This window comes from Cherax quadricarinatus, chromosome 38, assembly GCF_038502225.1.
Source record: "Cherax quadricarinatus isolate ZL_2023a chromosome 38, ASM3850222v1, whole genome shotgun sequence".
Classification (NCBI taxonomy): Eukaryota; Metazoa; Arthropoda; class Malacostraca; order Decapoda; family Parastacidae; genus Cherax; species Cherax quadricarinatus.
In genome coordinates, this window is record NC_091329.1 from 15,961,679 (window position 1) to 15,975,789 (window position 14,111).

The 14,111-nt window shown below is 41.6% G+C and overlaps 1 protein-coding gene and 1 long non-coding RNA gene across 9 annotated transcripts in view; one reads left to right on the forward strand and one right to left on the reverse strand.

Annotated features, from left to right (window-relative positions):
- Positions 1 to 10,278, reverse strand: part of LOC128693025 (solute carrier family 41 member 1) — a 155,879-nt gene extending 145,601 nt beyond the window's left edge. For 3 of the 8 annotated variants that reach the window (XM_070092136.1, XM_070092137.1, XM_070092135.1), the window contains exon 1: positions 10,129 to 10,275. The gene's annotated coding sequence lies outside the window, so the exon portion shown is untranslated. Of the gene's footprint in view, positions 1 to 10,128 lie in introns of all 8 variants that reach the window. The other 5 variants (XM_070092129.1, XM_070092133.1, XM_070092132.1 and 2 more) reach the window with 4 other exon arrangements.
- The window catches only part of LOC128693026 (uncharacterized), a 46,609-nt gene extending 34,029 nt beyond the window's left edge, over positions 1 to 12,580 (forward strand). Inside the window, exons 3-4 of the long non-coding RNA XR_011392895.1 lie at positions 870 to 966; positions 12,244 to 12,580. This is a non-coding gene — a long non-coding RNA (uncharacterized lncRNA). The remainder of the gene's footprint in view (positions 1 to 869; positions 967 to 12,243) is intronic.
- The last annotated feature ends 1,531 nt before the right edge of the window (positions 12,581 to 14,111 follow it).

Below are 14,111 nucleotides of genomic sequence, written 5' to 3' on the forward strand. Positions count from 1 at the left end.
TAGGACTATACTTAAAAATCATCTCATCTCTAAATAACAACCATACCCACACTATGATAATATCTAACCAAATTTGAAGCAACTCTCCCAAATATTTTATTTTCCCTTAACTATTTAGCCATTATTACAAACCTAAAAATGCATGTCTGTATCATAAATTGTACTACCTTGTATTAACAAGAGAGTAAAATATTGAATATTTGTAATCTACCACTCTTCACCTGTCTAGACTTAAGTAGTCTGTCTTTAAGTATTAGGTTAAGTCTGCCCAAAATGCCTTGGCATGATAGTGGCTTTCTTTGTACCACTCAAATTATGAAATCTAAACACACATTGTAACCTTTAAAAAGAAATAAATTTTTGATTGATTTTGACTGAGTGATTGATTTGTTAGGTTCTGGGCTACTGCTGTAAAGCAAATATTGCTATAAAGTGAATCATAACCTTTTTTTTTTCACTTTTAAATGCATATAAAAGCCTGATAATGTGTTTATACTACAGTATAATATATTAAGGGAGCAATATAGCTAGGCCTAAAAAATGCATATACAGTACACACATTACTTACCTTAAAATATCTTTGTCCTTAGCTTATAGCAAGTGGTGAATATAGTTATTGTAGAAAGTCTGAATAAATGAAGAATGGGTATAATTGAAAACTGCTGTACATGTACATATTAGCAAAACACTCTAAAATTAAGCACTGTAAAGAGGGGTTCACCTGTAAGGACCCCAATGGAAATAAGTCACTTTGTTGCTATGTATGATAATGTATATAAATGCATTTGTATATACCTGAATAAACTTACTTACTTACGAGACAAGCCTGCAGCATACTGTGACCAATTTAAAGTTTTTCTACTCCACAGTCCAGTCTGTGATCAAGTTTCCCTGGTGGCTGACCAGCCAGGCTCTTGTTACATGCAACTTGCAAGTCTACACGACCATTACTGCCCATCTGATTAGGTACTGCCTGCAGAAACTTGATGAATGGAATGACCACAAACACATGTGAAACATTTACAAATTGAGAAAAGTGAAGTGAGAGATGTATAGTATTATGTAAAACAAAACCAATGGATCAATACAATGAAATACTGTAAAAGAGGATGTAGTAAGTGCTTCAACCACTGGAAATTATATGATGAACAAACTGATAACAAGACACCATGAGCATAGCTCTGCTCCTCTAGCTACAAATAGGTCATTAAAAACAAATAGGTCATGAAAACAAATAGGTCATTAAAATCTCTCATTGGTGGACTAAAATGGGACAGGGAGGTGTACAATAATGCTGTGTGTAAATCCTGAATTATGAAATAAATATTTCATGATAGTCCGGTTGTCTTCTGAAGTAATGGACTTGGTCCGCTAATGCAGACACTGAGAATACGGGCACTGCAATCTGTAGTACATGTACTGTACTGAATAGCAATTTTATAGTATCTACCTAATTTATGGTCATTTTACCTACCTTTTCGTGGTGGAGAGATGTGTAAACTGTTGTGAACAATTCTGGTGACTCAGACTAAGAATTATTCTGAGTCAAAGGAGCTGTAAAGCTCTACCAGTGAAAATACGGTAGAAGGACGAGTTGTAGATGGCTAAGATGATGTAGATGGCTGAGAAGACATAGATGGCTGGGAATATGTAGATTTCTGAGAACCATGTGTTTTCTCTTGGCCCCACCACTTGCCTTAAAAGCCACTTTTATTTGCACTTTACTTAATATGTTGCCACAGAAAATGCTCTAAATTTAGGGAATGATAAGTGTATGTGTGAGTGAGCACAAACAATAAACAGGCATGAGTGGCCTATGGCTCAGGGAACAATGAAAACAGACAGGTCCTTCATGTGGTTACTTTGGCCCTTACTGGACAAACGTTGAAGTTAGCAGACTTGGCCCGATACTTCAGAGGACAACTTGACACTATCGGTACAAAGGGGAGAATTATGGACTTTTGCCCATTTTGTCCAATAAATAGAGCATTTGTTCAGAAATTCTGTCTGAAATCTGTTAATGAGAGGTTTTACTGTAATTAATTGGGTATCTTAGTCATCAGCTTATCGGTAATTTATAATTTCAATAAATGCCTAATTTCCACTAGCACACTTCTACCACTGTACTGATAATGAAAACAGAGGAAGTATGAATGCATTACAAAAATCTCTATTACATTTATACTTATAAATTGTAAAAACTTTAATTTCTGTGATTTACAGTGGAACCTTCGTACTCAAACAGCTCCCTACTCAATCAAAGCTTGGCACTTGACCAAACAAACACGACCTGCCAGAACTTCATTGTAAACTACTTCGTGTTTCTTCACATTTTTTGGTGTTTTTCTTTCATAGTATTTGTATAAATAAGTCACCATGGGGCCTATGAAGATCAGTGATAACAGCCAACCAAAAAGAAAATTGGTGGGGAAAAATTTGTTCAATATTCGAACAGATCAGCACTCGAACAGTCTTCTGGAATGAATTAAGTTTGAGTACCGAGGTTCCACTGTATTTGTAGGGCACACACCTGAAATGTATGATGTTTTACTTTACCCATCAATAAATTCTAAAGAATGAATGATACTAAAGAAAAATTAAAAATGCCCTAAAAAAATTTTTTTATATTACCATGACAAAATCGTACTCAGGTGAATTAGAATTTTTCAATGAAACTCGTATTTTATACAAATCCTGGTCTTAATACAGTGGACCCCCGGTTAACGATATTTTTTCACTCCAGAAGTATGTTCAGGTGCCAGTACTGACCGAATTTGTTCCCATAAGGAATATTGTGAAGTAGATTAGTCCATTTCAGACCCCCAAACATACACGTACAAACGCACTTACATAAATACACTTACATAATTGGTCGCATTCGGAGGTGATCGTTATGCGGGGGTCCACTGTACTATACTACTACTATATAATGTACACCTATTACTAACAACAAAAAGGAAAGTTTTTCTGGCTATTAAGCTTATAGGTTAATTACTCGGGTTAACCCAAAGAAAATGCAATCAGTACGGCATGCCATATTACCACTGAGCTCCTTTGGCTGTCATCCCTATCATGTGATACACAACTGACTAACACCCAGGTACCAACATAATGCTGGATGAATAGGGCAACAGGTTTTATATACTGTACTATAATACAGTATTTATGATGCTGATGCAAATAAACAGCAGTTGTGACAAAGGGTAACCAAGTCTCAATATGATCTTAAAGCATTCACTATGAACAGTGTACTTTTTTATTTAATGGTAACTGTGGGATTTATGATATGTATGTATATGTATGTATGTATGTATGTATGTATGTATGTATGTATGTATGTATGTATGTATGTATGTATGTATGTATGTATGTGTGTGTGTACTCACCTACTTGTGGTTGCAGGGGTTGAGACTCAGCTCCTGGCCCCACCTCTTCATTGATCGCTACTAGGTCCTCTCTCTGCTCCCTGAGCTTTGTCATATCTCATCTTAAAGCTATGTATGGTGGGAGAGAGAGAGAGAGAGAGAGAGAGAGAGAGAGAGAGAGAGAGAGAGAGAGAGAGAGAGAGAGAGAGAGAGAGAGAGAGAGAGAGAGCGAGAGCGAGAGAGCGAGAGAGCGAGAGAGTGAGAGAGTGAGAGAGTGAGAGAGTGAGTGAGAGAGTGAGTGAGAGTGAGAGAGTGAGTGAGAGAGTGAGTGAGAGAGTGAGTGAGAGAGTGAGTGAGAGAGTGAGTGAGAGAGAGAGTGAGAGAGTGAGAGAGTGAGAGTGAGAGTGAGTGAGAGTGAGTGAGAGTGAGAGTGAGAGTGAGAGTGAGTGAGAGTGAGTGTGAGAGTGAGTGTGAGAGTGAGTGTGAGAGTGAGTGTGAGTATGAGTGTGAGTGTGAGAATGAGTGTGAGTATGAGTGTGAGTGTATGAGTGTGAGTGTATGAGTGTGAGTGTATGAGTGTGAGTGTATGAGTGTGAGTATGAGTGTGAGTATCAGTGTGAGTATCAGTGTGAGTGTATGAGTGTGAGTGAGTGTGTGTACTCACCTACTTGTGGTTGGAGGGGTCGAGTCACAGCTCCTGGCCCCACCTCTTCGCTGACTGCTACTAGGTCCTCTCTCTCCCTGCCCCATGAGCTCTATCATACCTCGCCTTAAAACTATGTATGGTTCCTGCCTCCACTACATCACTTTCTAGGCTATTCCATGGCCTGACTACTCTATGACTGAAGAAATACTTCCTAACATCCCTTTGATTCATCTGAGTCTTCAACTTCCAATTGTGACCTCTTGTGTCTGTGTCCCATCTCTGGAACATCCCGTCTTTGTCCACCTCGTCTATTCCACGCAGTATTTTATATGTCGTTATCATGTCTCCCCTGACCCTCCTGTCCTCCAGTGTCGTCAGGCCGATTTCCCTCAACCTTTCTTCATAGGACAATCCCCGTAGCTCTGGGACTAGTCTTGTTGCAAACCTTTGCACTTTCTCTAATTTCTTGACGTGCTTGACTAGGTGTGGATTCCAAACTGGTGCTGCATACTCCAGTATGGGCCTGACGTAGATGGTATACAGAGTCTTAAACGAATCCTTACTGAGGTATCGGAACGCTATCCGTAGGTTTGCCAGGCGCCCGTATGCTGCAGCAGTTATCTGATTAATGTGCACCTCAGGAGATATGCTCGGTGTTATACTCACCCCCAGATCTTTTTCCTTGAGTGAGGTTTGCAGTCTTTGGCCATCTAAACTATATTGTGTCTGCGGTCTTCTTTGCCCTTCCCCAATCTTTATGACTTTGCATTTGGCAGGGTTAAAATTCTAGGGAGCCAGTTGCTGGACCAGGCTTTGTAGCCTGTCCAGGTCTCTTTGTAGTCCTGCCTGATCCTCGTCCGATTTGATTCTTCTCATTAACTTCACATCGTCTGCAAACAAGGACACTTCTGAGTCTATCCCTTCCCGTTATGTCGTTCACATATACCAAGAACAGCACAGGTCCTAGGACTGACCCCTGTGGAACCCCGCTTGTCACAGGCGCCCACTCTGACACACCTCGTCGCGTACCATGACTCGTTGTTGCCTCCCTGTCAGATATTCTCTGATCCATTGCAGTGCCTTTCCTGTTATGTGTGCCTGGTCCTCAATTTTGCAGTAACCTCTTGGGGGGAAACTGTGGGGCCTTTTTGGCCCAAAAAATATGCAGTCGATCCACCCTTTTTTGTCTTATTTCTGTCACCTTGTCAAAAAACCTCTAGTGGTTTGGACAAAAGGTTTTCCCTTTCCCCTTAAAAACCCGTGCGGGTTGTCAATTATACACTTGTTTTTTTCCCCAGGTCCCCCACCCCTCCTCTTGATGATTTCTCCATGACCTTGCATACTATACCTTTGTGAAAAGGTCTGTAGTTTAGTGCCTCATGTCTGTCCCCTTTTTAAAAATTGGGACTACATTTCCAAATTTTCCCATCCCCTTGGGTTTTTTGATTTCAAATGATGTGTTGAAGATTTTTGTTAAGGGCCCTCCACAATATTTCTGCCCCTCTTTAAGGACCCAAGGGGGCTGGTCCCCCCCTACCCCCTTTCAAACCCATGCACTTTTTCATTTTTAAAAACCCATCCCATTTGCCCCCCTTTTTCACCTTTTTACCTTTTTAAATCTTGTGTTGAGCTCCTGACAAACCTCTCTGTTTCTTGGAATTCCCCATCCCCTTCCCCCAGTCTGATTACCTGGCCCTTTGACTGTTTTTTTCCCTGATGTGGCTGTACAACAGCTTGGGTCAGTCTTTATTTTTGATGCTATGTCATTTTCATTTGTCTCTGAGCCCCTTCTTATCTGTATTTTAAGTTTCGGGCCTCTTTTTGACTTCTTTATTTTCCTGGGGTTCTCTGTTTTCTGTCCCTTTTTTCCATTCTCTAGTTCACCTATTTTTTGCCTCCCTACCCTTTGGGGGAAAAACCAAGGACTCGTTCTGTTTTTCCCATTATTTCTTTTTCCCCTTTGGGAACAAACCCCCTCCTCTGCCTCCTTGCATTTTGTTGCTGTAGTCCATCATTTTTGTACGGGTTTTTTCCTGTCGTTCCCTCCCACTGGAATGTCTTAAAGGGAAAAGCCTCATGCCTGAGTATTTCCCCCTTTTGTAGTTTGGTTCTTCCCCCCTTTTCCCTGCTACTTCCATTTGGGAGCTAAAACTATGTAGTAAACCCACAGAACCACATGATCACTAGCCCCCGGGGGCCTTTTCTACACTTGATACCCCGATGCCCGAACCACTTTGGGTAAATACAAGGCCCAAACCCTTATTGGTTCATCCTCCCCCTCTCTTTTGGTAGTGTTCTAAATGTTGATGCATGAGGTTTTCCAGTACCACATCCATCATCTTGGCCTATGTTTGGGACCCCCCATGGGGCTCAGGTTTCCCCTCAACTCCTTTTGATTGAAATCACCCATAACTTTTTAACTTTGCTCCCCATGTGTGCTCCCGGCCACCTCGGCTAGTGTTGATCATTGCCTTTGCTCCCCAAAGATTCTTCTCTTTGGGCCCCCCTGCAGTTCTGGGTGGGTTGGGGACAACTGCAATTTTCACCTTATGTCCCTGGGCTGGGTTTTTTCCCACTTGAGTCCCTTTCGCCCCTGTCATCCATTCCTTCCATTTTCTCAAAAACCCCCCTGGTTTTTTAAAGAGGGAGTGCCTTCCCTCCCCCCTCCCCCTGTCTTTCCTGGGGATTTGATATCCCGGGTGGAAAAATTGAATCTTTATTATTCTGGCCAAATTTTGTTTTTGTGGGGTGCTATTATGTCTGGGGATGTCTCTTTGATTCTTTTGTGCCCTCCTCATACTTGTTTTGTTATTCCATCTTTTCTTTTTATACCCACCTTAAATTCTTTTCTAAAACTGTGGTCTGGGAGGTATATTGGGGGTTTGGGGAAATGGGGGACCTGGTAAGGGAATATGGTTGTTGCTGTGGGGGGAAGTTTTAATGTAGTGGGGGGGGGCATTGGATTTGGATGGGGGTTTTTATTTAGAGTGTTTGGTTGCACTGGGGTTGACCTGGTTGGGAGGCTTCTATAGGGAAATTTTGGGGGGGAGGCTGTATTTTTATCTTCCTGGGCCCGAATCCCGTCTGTCTTTCCATCCCCCCTTTTTTTCCTTTTTTCCTTTTTATCATCTCTCCCCCCCTGCCTTTCTTTTTTGCCTTTTTTCAGATAATTTCCCCAAGGGGCCCCGCCCTTTAAACAGCCCTTTTTCATGCAGGATCCCCCGGTCTGGAAATCGCTTTGCCTTTTAAGGTCACTCTCACTGGCCGGGGTTTTTTTTTCAAACCCCTATTCCCCAAAAAATTTTTCCCGTTGGGGCCCTATCGTCTTTCCTATTGCTTTGATAATTCTTTCAAAATTTCTTTTTTCCCCCGTTTTCTTTGGTTTCATTTTCCCCTTCGAATTTCCCGGGCCCCCTACAAAAGACTGCCTCACCCCTTTTATTCCCCCGATATCCCTTTTATCCCCTCATTTTTTGGTTTCCCCCACTGGCTTTCCCCCTGGTTTTTTACTGGCTAATGTAAGGCCCCGTGGCCTGGGGGTTTTTTCCCCCTCCCTTTTCCCTTTGGGGCCCCGTTGTTGGGTTCCGTTAGGGGCCTCCACATAAACCTTAGCTCTTTCATTTGCTACAGTCTCCTCTGATAAAGCTTCTCCATGCAGTTGTGCCCCTTCTTTCCCTACAGTCCCCTTGTTTGTGGCTGAGGTAGCAGTCTCTGTTGTCAATCCCAAAATGTTCTTTAGTTCTTTATGCTGTTTCAGATTTTTCAATTCCTCTTCTAAACTCTGTATCCTAGCTTCTGCTGCTTTGACATGCACCTCCCACTTCCCGCTTTCCATATCTATCCTCTCTTCCATTCTCATGCTAAGTTCTTCTAGTTTCTTTTCCCATTCATGATCCCTTTTTATGAGCTCTGCTGCCCAATCTTCCTTTGCAGTTTCCTCCTCCTGTCCCTTGGTTTTTCTTGTTGCTCTCTGGCAACCCATTTTTGTTTTATCCTGATTGCCACACTTATGTGGCTCAGGCAGATTAAAAATCACTTCTAGGATTGTTCACTACCCTGACACACTTAGCAACCCTTGCAGAACACTTAGGTAGCCCTCAAAAACACTTATATTCCCGGAGCACGGAAGCGTGACTAGCGCGCTCGCTGTCCCTACAATGTGTGTGTGTGTGTGTGTGTGTGTGTGTGTGTGTGTGTGTGTGTGTGTGTGTGTGTGTGTGTGTGTGTGTGTGTGTACTCACCTAGTTGAGGTTGCAGGGGTCGAGTCCTAGCTCGAGAGAGAGAGAGAGAGAGAGAGTGTGTTTGTGTGTGTGTGTGTGTGTGTGTGTGAGAGAGAGAGAGTGTGTGTGTGTGTGTGTGTGTGAGTGTGTGAGTGTGAGTGTGAGAGTGAGTGTGAGAGTGAGTGTGTGTGAGAGAGAGAGAGAGAGAGAGAGAGAGAGAGAGAGAGAGAGAGAGAGAGAGAGAGAGAGAGAGAGAGAGTGAGAGAGTGAGAGAGTGAGAGAGAGTGAGAGAGAGTGAGAGAGAGAGTGAGAGAGAGAGTGAGAGAGAGAGTGAGAGAGAGAGTGAGAGTGAGTGAGAGTGAGTGAGAGTGAGTGAGAGTGAGAGAGTGAGAGAGTGAGTGAGAGTGAGTGAGAGTGAGAGAGTGAGAGTGAGAGAGTGAGAGAGTGAAAGTGAGAGTGAGTGAGAGAGAGTGAGAGTGAGAGAGAGTGAAAGTGAGAGTGAGAGTGAGAGAGAGAGTGAGAGTGAGAGAGTGAGAGTGTGAGAGAGTGAGAGAGTGAGAGAGTGAGAGAGTGAGTGTGTGTGTGTGTGTGTGTGTGTGTGTGTGTGTGTGTGTGTGTGTGTGTGTGTGTGTGTGTGTGTGTGTGTGTGTGTGTGTGTGTGTGTGTACGTACTCACCTAGTTGAGGTTGCAGGGGTCGAGTCCTAGCTCCTGGCCCCCGCCTCTTCACTGGTTGCTACTGGGTCCTGATAACTCTATGACTGAAGAAATACTTCCTAACATCCCTTTGACTCATCTGAGTCTTCAACTTCCAATTGTGACCTCTTGTTTCTGTGTCCCCTCCCTGGAACATCCTGTCTTTGTCCACCTTGTCTATTCCGCCCAGTATTTTATATGTCGTTATCATGTCTCTCCTGACCCTCCTGTCCTCCAGTGTCGTCAGGCCGATTTCCCTTAACCTTTCTTCATGGGACATTCCCCTTAGCTCTGGAACTAACTTTGTCGCAAACCTTTGCACTTTCTCTAATTTCTTGACGTGCTTGATCAAGTGTGGGTTCCAAACAGGTGCTGCATACTCCAGTATGGGCCTGACATACACGGTGTACAGTGTCTTGAACGAATCCTTACTAAGGTATCGGAATGCTGTTCTCAGGTTTGCCAGGCGCAAACCTGTGTGTGTTTTTACATGAATTTATATATATATATATATATATATATATATATATATATATATATATATATATATATATCCATACATGTGTACATACGGTACTCAAAAAATGGTTAGAACAAATGGTTAGAAAACATAAAGAAAACACACAAAACACTAACATTAATTATAGGGTTGCTTTGCACTCCGTAGTGATTAGTACTGGTATGTATTTATCTACTGGTAGTAGCACTGGTACATACTTAGTCCTGTATCTTTATTCTACAGACAGATGAAGCTGTTTCTGGGCCTAGGAATCTGTGCATTATGTTGTACAGGATAAACTGGGTTTCATTAATTACATCAGGTATTGCTGTGCAAGCTGTGTGTAGGAAGCACCTCTGTGCTGCTCCATACTTAATAATTGTTATTACATTCATGCCGGAGCTCTAAACCTGTAGGGAGTCATAAAGCACCAAGGTTATGGAAGGCAATCAGGTTTGATGCAAAGGAGGGTGGTTCCAATTATTTGGATCAAGAGCCCTTCACCGGCATCAAGGTACCCTTGACGGGGGGTCCGTACTTAAAGGACATCAATAATAAATTCATACCATGCATTCCCTCCATCTCCAAACTTACAAGATTACGACTTTCAAGACATTTGGCATTTGAAACAGTTCATTGCGTAATGTGTTTAGAGCAAGCTGGCACTCCCAAATTCAAAAGTGGCTTAATGTTTAGATGCTGACCTCCATGGTGTCACAATTGAAGCATAATTCCAGGGGGAGATCACGATATATGAACTTAAGTGGCACTAACAGTAAAATGACAGCTTTGCTCGGGGGTCCCAGCTGGTGGCTGCTGCTGCTGCTGCTGCTGCTGCCTGCGTGTAAACAACACCAGCAACACCAACATACTCTCTACCCCTTATTCTCTCAATTTCAATTTTTATGCAAAACACAGTGAATTTTTGAGAATCAAATAAGTTTCCTAAAACAATAAATTTATTTTGTACTTATCTGTATGCACAATGTGTATATTAATAGATGTTGACCAGTACTTTAAATTTTCATTAGTTTGTACTCCTAAGTATAATAATGATGTGGGAATATTAAAGTTGAATCTTTTATAATAGTGATGACTTCAACTTGTCTTATCGTCTTCTTGGGAGAGGAAATGAGATTACGAAAGGTAAATATCCACTGTATATCATATTGTGAACTTTTTAAATTACTCTTCACTATCTTTCAAGACAACTGAAACCAATGATACACATTTAACTTGATTGAGTTATTCTAGAAAAAATCTACATACTCTATTTTTTTTATATGTCCCATATCTTATGTGTGCCTTCAAGACCATTGTAAAAAAAGTTTGGATGTTATGTACCCAGCCCAGTCTAAATAAGAACTTAGTTAAAACTAAACAAGAAATAAGTCACATTCTATCTTTAACTTGATTGAGTTATTATTTTTTATTATTTTTTTATTATCACACTGGCCGATTCCCACCAAGGCAGGGTGGCCCGAAAAAGAAAAACTTTCACCATCATTCACTCCATCACTGTCTTGCCAGAAGGGTTATTCTAGAGAAAAAATTTACATTGCTTTTTATATGCCCCATATCTTGTGTGTGCCTTCAAGACCATTGTAAAAAGAAAGTCCGAATGTTATGTACCCAGTCTCAATAAGAACTTAATTAAAACTAAACAGAGATGATTTAACTCGTAGCTGTAGTGTATTGAGATAATGTAAGTTGATAGTAACTTCCCGTGGGTCTGTTGTGGAAAGACGTGTTCACCCCTTGACAATGAGACACCTGCATAATCCTAGTTCATGCAGCACTTCTGGCCAATTCATCCATCATCACTAACTTGTATCAGTCCACTGTTGCATGAAGGTCTGGTGGACCCTATCCATGAACAGTCTTCTTCCCTTACCTTCAGTCTTTCTTGCCACTTTGTGTATGTATCTCCTGTGTGTGTGCAATGATTAAAAGTTTTCCTGAGTGTTTGTAAGTAGGATTAAGGTTTTCCTGAGTGTTTGTAAGTAGGTTCAAGGTTTTCCTGAGTGTTTGTAAGTAGGAGTAAGGTTTTAATGTGTTTGTAAGTGGGTTCAAGGTTTTCCTGAGTGTTTGTAAGTAGGATTAAGGTTTTCTTGATTGTTTGTAAATAGGTTCTAGGTATTCCTGAGTGTTTGTAAGTAGGTTCAAAGTTTTCCTGAATGTTTGTAAGATAAGATTTCGTTCGGATTTTTAACCCCGGAGGGTTAGCCACCCAGGATAACCCAAGAAAGTCAGTGCGTCATCGAGGACTGTCTAACTTATTTCCATTGGGGTCCTTAATCTTGTCCCCCAGGATGCGACCCACACCAGTCGACTAACACCCGGGTACCTATTTGCTGCTAGGTGAACAGGACAACAGGTGTAAGGAAACGTGTCGAAATGTTTCCACCCGCCGGGAATCGAACCCGGGCCCTCCGTGTGTGAAGCGGGAGCTTTAGCCACCAGGCCACCGGGCCACTAAGTAGAATTAAGGGTTTCTTGAGTGTTTGTAAGTAGGTTCAAGGTTTTCCTGAGTGTCTGTAAGTAGGATTAAGGTTTTACTGTGTTTGTAAATAGGTTCAAGGTTTTCCTGAGTGTTTGTAAGTAGGATTAAAGTTTTCCTGAGTGTTTGTAAGTAGGTTTAAGGTTTTCTTAAGTGTTTGTAAGTAGGTTTAAAGTTTTCCTGAGAGTTTGAGTTACATGCAGACTTGATGACGGTCGTATATTTAATAGATTTTAAATCCATTTAACCAACTAGCCTACCAGTGGATATCTGTAAATATATTTTTATTTATGCATAAACATTCTTCCTGTGCCTTCAGGGGTCTTGATGTGGATATTTGGAGCTCCTCACTCACAATCACCTGCTTGCAAGGATCCTACTCCTGTGTTGACCGCGGGGGTCAACGCCCCCGCCTGTGACCAGGCCTCGGGCTGGCTCAGGGCTTGATCAACCAAGTTGTTACTGGCGTACGAGCTACAGCCGGCTGGTCAAGTACTGACTGTAAACTTTACCAGATGGACAACTGTCACCAGAAACAACTCAAAATGTTCAAGAAATGCCAAAATATTTTATCCACACTGGTGTATTACCATCCATTCTGAAAAAAAATAAATACCCTGACCTTACTGTCTTTAAATAATGCATAACCACATAAATTTGTTTAAATTTACACCTAACTTACTTAAATATAAAGTAATATTTTTGTGACCTAATTCATGTCTTCAATATGATTATAACCAGATATAAGCATGTAAATAGTTCATTGTGACGGTAACTTAATTAGCTATCAAAACTTTCTTTCCCAGTCCCTGGACCTATTATGTGCCTCTGTAATCTTTTGACTACCAACCAAACTATGGGTATAGGGTGAATAATATATATATATATATATATATATATATATATATATATATATATATATATATATATATATATATATATATATATATATATATATATTATATATATATATATATATATATATATATATATATATATATGTATATATATATATATATATATATATATATATATATATATATATATATATATATATATATATATATATATATATATATATATATATATATATATATATAAGGAGGTACCACCTCTAGAACTGTAATAGGGACCCTCATCCTCAGAGAAAAGAATAAACTTGCTTCAGGGAAAACTCAAGGTTCTTCCTGAAGCTGTTTGAGAATTTTCTCCTACCACCCCCTATATTTTATGTATATTTTATTTAAAGACAAAATACATTGACAAAACATTCACAGAAAATACGATAGAAAGTAAAACAACATAGGTGACTCAGCGCTACATCTCGAATACTTCGTCCAGCTCCCCGGCGGTGGGCCACGTGCCCAGAATGCTGCAGGCATTTCCTCTCTGGATTGCAACACTGAGTCTCTGAAAGAGGAAGCTGGTCGCCCTGTGGTCCTTGGTTTCTATGATGAGCTTTTCACCCAGCTTTATTAGGAACTTTAGAGCACACTTGCCCCATGCTCCAAGGGTCTCCGACCCTATTGGGATGAAGTTATAGCAAGGGGGAAGGTCTTCATATTTGCGGATCTTCTGGGTCTCCCTGTGGCTGGCAGCTCCACCCCCTTCCACTACGGAGTATGGCAAGTAGGTGTCTGCCAATGTGGCGGCACATGTGTAGTCCCAGGCAATCTGCTTTCCATCCTTTCAAGGTAGCATAGTGGCTCCATCAGGACGCTTTTGACTTCCGTCAGACCTCTGCACTTGGGGTTCCCGTTGAGCTGGGCAACGGGCTGTGGCGAGGCTTCTCTTTATGATGTCATTGACCTCCTCATGCCTGGCATACTTCCCTTCTGCTGTGTGACACACGAGACCATGAAGTCTGAATTGATCAGCTGTCGCCCTGCCGCAAATACACCTATGTTCGGTGAGGATGGGGGCGGCTAGGCGAAGAGCAACACCAATCCGAATGGCCTGTGGGTCTAGTCGAGTGCCCAAGGAGGAATTGGGAACAGCTAACTGGAAATCTCCTGAGTGTGGTGCCTTCACTGCCAGGAGACGAGCTTTGTCCTTTCCTGAGGCATTGGAGAGCATTGTGTTGGCGATTTTTTCCATGATCGGTTTGTCCCAGTGGGACTGTTTGTGTTCTTTGGGAGGAGCTGGTCTACTGGAGGAATCTAAGGGTGTCCCACCGAATCGCTGCTT